Source organism: Phaethon lepturus, unplaced genomic scaffold (assembly GCF_000687285.1).
Source record: "Phaethon lepturus isolate BGI_N335 unplaced genomic scaffold, ASM68728v1 scaffold6850, whole genome shotgun sequence".
In the NCBI taxonomy this organism is placed as follows: Eukaryota; Metazoa; Chordata; class Aves; order Phaethontiformes; family Phaethontidae; genus Phaethon; species Phaethon lepturus.
In genome coordinates this window covers 65,738-70,994 of record NW_010511109.1, presented here as the reverse complement: position 1 = coordinate 70,994, position 5,257 = coordinate 65,738, and positions in this window count along the sequence as shown.

Genomic DNA, 5,257 nt, shown 5'->3' with positions numbered 1-5,257 from the left:
TGCTGAACACTTACCTGTAGAAAATCCAAAGTTCCTATCCGTGAAACAGGAGGGTTCCAGGCAGAATATTTGAAGGCATAGCATAGTGCTATATCTTAAAGTCTTTGGTCTTCATGACAGCCAGGTGGTCGAGGTAGAAGTAACTTCACCAACCTAGCAGATTCAGTGGCAGCATGGAGAAGTGAAATTGGCTGCCATCAATAATCCTGAACTTTTCAATTACCAAGGGATATAGTTGAAGTGCATGACCTGCTTAGAAAGAATGTCACTGGAGTTGTGTAAGATTTTCAGAAGTAAAACTGTAGCTAAACATGTGATAAAACTTTCTCATTGCTGGTTTGTCTGCAAAGCTTACACACATTAAGATGATAACTGAGAACCGTTGCTGAACTTTGAATTCATCTAATGAGGGCAATCAATTTACCTGGGTTTGAGAGACTTGCTGAAATTTACTGTCGTTCAAGCATGCTTTACTCTGACTCTAGGGAGTCTGTCTTTCCTGGTGGATGGGCGAAAATTGTTCCATGTAGACTATATTTTTTAGGATGGCTTGAACCAATCTGGCCACTTACTATCACTAAAAGTGGGGGTCTTGCTCTTTGGACCAGCTCTGATGTTCATTGCATCCCTCTGTGAGCCAGTTTAACCTCCTCACGTAGCCCGAAACCAACCCAGCAGAAAAATCTGGGTGATCTTCTGCTGGACTAATAGGTTAAATCCGATCATAAAGACCTTTGATAAGCACTGGGCTGACATACTGGAGGGGATGGGATGCTGGTCAGGTAGGTTCAAAGGGAGAAGGAAGGGCAGGAGACAGGGAACGGGGCCGGGGAGGGTGGGGTCTGTTACCGTGATAACAGGACAGGCTGAGATGTGCGTGTGAAGTAAGCGTTGCATGAAGCTGTTACTTTCTCACACCATAAAGCTTTGCTGTGCTTTGAGTATGCTGTAGAACAGCCATAGTTCTACAACTGAGAATGGGCCTGGTGGTAGAGGGCATGAGGTGGTTTCCCAGAGCTGAAGCCTTTGACAGTGCTGGCTGTTCTACATAGAACATAGCTAGTTAAAAAGTATTTGACAAATAAAACATCTGTGAAGAAATAAAGCTTTGGAGGGCTGTGAAATTAGGTCAGATATAGCAAATAAACTGAGTGAGGGAAGAAAGGAATGGATGGAAAAAACTGTTTTGCTATTTATGACATAAAAAGGGTGACCTCATCACAGTCTACAACTTCCTGAAGGGGGACAGTGGAGGGGGACGTGCTGATATCTTCTCTCTGGTGACCAGTGGTAGGACATGAGGAAATGGAATGAAGCTGTGCCAGGGGAAGTTCATACTGGACATTAGGAACAGGCTGTTCACTGAGAGGGTGGTCGGTCACTGGAACAGGCTCCCCCGGGAAGGAAGTGGTCACAGCACCAAGCCTGTCAGAGTTCAAGGAACGTCTGGACAATGCTCTTAGTTATATGGTTTAGTTTTAGGTAGTTGTGTGAGGAGCAGGGGGTTGGGCTCAACGGTCTGTATGTGTCCCTTCCAACTTGAGATATTCTATAATTCTGTGAAAGGGTTTTTTTCTAAATTTGTTAACTGAGTCACCAGAAACTTCCTGTTTTGAAATCGGACTTAAATTTTTAAAAAGAAAATTTAAAAAGCTTTTAGAAAATGTGTACTATAAGCCAGTGGGTATCAAAGTGTTTTTGTTTGGTAAGAAATGAAGTTTTCAGATTGACTGACATTCCTCAAAAGAAAAGGACGAATGTTGTTTTGTCTGTCATATGCCCTTAGTTAAGTGGTATAACTATGGGCATTTCATACTGGTTTCTGCATTTTGTGTTGTAGATCAGTGGTCTCCAAACTTTTTTGATTGTACACCCCATGAGTAAAATATTTTGGATGTACACACACAATTTATGTATATTTATTTATAAGTTATATACATGTGCTACCGTACTCAAGTATTATGTGCATTATAAAACGTATACAAAAATGGAAATTAAAAAAGGATAAGGATTAAGTAAACAGTATTTTAATTTTCTACTTTTATTAATGGTCCAAAATATTTTCTTCCTGCACCACAATGGATTGCCTTGCGCATACCCCACTTCGGAGACCTCTGATGCAGATAATCCATTTGAAGATTCTCAAAATGCACAGGAATGTGGAAGCTAGGGGCACCTGACTGCTGCAGAGTTTTCTGTTCTGCCAGATTTCATTCTTCTGTTGAATTACCAGACAAGCAATCACATTCAGATATTTGCTGAAGACAATGTTGAAAAGAGGGAAAAAATCTCCAGATGTGGGAAAACATGGATGAGTGAAAGGGTGGGAGGGAGTTAGGACTGAGTATAAGAAACCTGATTCTGTGATGTAGAAGAAACTGCCAATGAAATGGTCATGAAACAAGGAAACAAACTTGAAACAGGGCTATATAGCTGGAGAGGAAGCTGTGGTATGTTGTAATAACTGAGTCAGATCCTGTTGGTTGCCAAGGAGTAATGCTGAAGACCAAATTAATTAAGTCAGTGCATTATTCATGGCCTATGACGTGCTGCTTTGCAAGGGCTACTTGGCTAAACTGTGCTCCTACATCATGGTTAAAGGTTTAGCATCTGAGGTAGTTATGTTGTTACATCATGTCAAGACATCAGATGTAGCTGTGCTTTCTTTGGTGCTGTTTGCAAGCTGTGTGGGGCTAGAATATTTTGCATGTTCTGTGGGGAGTGTGAAACCTGATCCTTATCACCACAGCTATAAAATGAGAGGAGAACACTAATTTCATATTCGGGCTCTCTCACTGCATAGACACAAGCAAATAGCAGCCCCCTGCCCTGGTCCAGGCTGGCTTCTCGATCACGTTCTTTAGTCTTGTCATCAAGCTGGCGTAAGTGAGCCATAGGTAAAGCAGTAAACCTGCTTGGATTTTAAGGATACAAATCACAAAAATACTTCAGGCCTATCCAGGAACCTTGTGAGAACCAGACTAGGGACATCTTTCTTTTTCTCATTGTCTACAGAGTTGAGTGCCACGTGTCACCATATGCTGCTCTCCTAGACTGTCTCATGGCATCTTATCCTAGGTTGGAGTGATGCTGAGCTAGAGACTGGTGGAGGGGAGGGATAATGCTATCAAAATAGGAGCAATGACATAGTGCCTTGGTATATCCAGTTGGTTCCCCTTACACCGTTGCTCTGTGTGCACCAAGATGGAAACACCGGCATAAGTGGGACTTGTGTATGCTTTATTGGAAATCAGCCTGGTTAGAGGTTGATGCATGTTGCATGCAGTGAGTTAGGGCGTGTAGTCTCGAACTTGCTGGGTTCTAACTCCCTGCGGTGTAACTTCCCTTTGCCTTCAGTTTCCTTGCTTGTCAAATAAGAACTCTATTTGCAGTCCGCAAAAGAAAAAACTCCAAAAACACCTGGCGTTACTGTGTGGAAGAAATATCAGCAGCCTCACATGCATGTGTGGTGCACAGCTGATACTCAGATTATAGACCTGCACCTTTGCATAAAAATGGTGTCTTAAGTGCCTAGTTACGTGATCAAAAGTCATGGAGTCAGAATAACCTCACAGGTTACCAGCTGCTTAGCAGGTGGCTGGTAGTAAGTGATAAATTTTCTTAACCTGCCTCAGTTGCAGAGGAATATGTCTAACCACAAACAGATAATTTGGGTAAAACAGCTAGTGACTATCGGATACCATGGGTCACATAGCTGCTGTAATTGGATTTTTTTGGATCATGTGATGATATCTTCATTCATCTTCATGCTTTATTAGTATTTAAAGCCTGCAGTATTCTTGTATAACTAGTTCAATTTCCAGAAGAGAAGACATAATAATTTACCTGTGTCCTTTTCTTTTTATTTTGCTTCAGATCTTAAATCATAAGCAAATAACTGCTTTGTGGACCAAACAATAATGGAAGAGAAGCAGTGGAATTCAACAGTGAAGGAACTGCTGTCTTTTCTCTTCGAGGTTTTCCACCAGCACTGAAGTCATCCATAAAGACGTGCTTTGAAGATTAGCTGAGCTGTTTCCAGTGCCGGCTTTTCTTTTCTCAGAAGGGACGGCCTCCTTTTCTAGTGTCACTGCGTGAAGATAAATAGGCTGAATCATGGACAAAATCTTTTGGTTTGTTTTGTATCTGGTTTTAAGAAATAGTGCTCTACTAACACAAAATGTAAGAGCTAAGGACTTTTTTATAATTGGTATTTAGAGATTAACAGTGTCCTGTCCATTTGCATGAATGTGGATAAATCAAAAACTAATCAGCTTTCTATGCAATTTTGCATCAGTACGTTTTTAGAGAAGGTCAGAAGAAAGATGGTTCATCCTTCAGCAGTTCCAGATGGATGGAAGTTTTGCTAGTTTTTTACTAGCATTTGCTAGTCTCAGTTCTCCAGCAGGAACTCAATGCTCCAGACAAATTTTCTCCAAGATAGCTTGGAGTTGGCAGAAGACTGGCAAACTGATGATCTCCTGCGGGTCATTGACTTTGTTATAAAGCTACAATTCAGTTTATTGTTGCATTGGAACAAAGCTGCTGCTATTAGCAGTGGTTTGGGGTTTTTTTTCCTTGAACTTTTGATATATTTTGCACTCTTAGGCTTTTTTTAATGTCTTAGCTTCTGCTTCACATTATTGTAAGAGAATGTCAACCTACTCATTTCTAAAGAATAATAGTATGTTTTTAGGTTGCTTGTGACTGGAAAAAAAACTTGAAAACTGAGGTCATATATGCACTGAAGCTCAAAAAGAATCAAAAAGAATACCATGTGTTAATGTTTTCAAAACATCAAGCTATGGAGTGTGTTTCATAACTTCTGCATGCTGGTTATTAATGAAAGCTGAAAGCTGTTTTAAGTTGATTTTGAACTTGGTATTTGTAAAGAATCATGAAGGTTTGACAAGGATAACCAGAGATCAGAAACTCCACCTTCATCTTCCCTCTTGTTTCATCTTATGCCCATTATCTCTTGTTCTCCCACCAGGCACTACTGTAAAGAATGTGTTTCCATCTTCTCAATGATCATCTTGTAGGTAGGGGAAGGCTGCTGTTAGGTACCCTGCCAAAGCCTACTCTTCTCCAGGCTTGATTGAGCACAGTGCTTTCAGCTTCTCCTCACACTACAAGTTCTCTGACCATCTTGGTAGCTCTCCACTGAACTTGCTCCAATTTTATTGATGTCTGTCTTCTTGAAGGGGTCCAACACTGAATGCAGTATTCTGAATGCAGTCAGTCTAATGCATGCTGA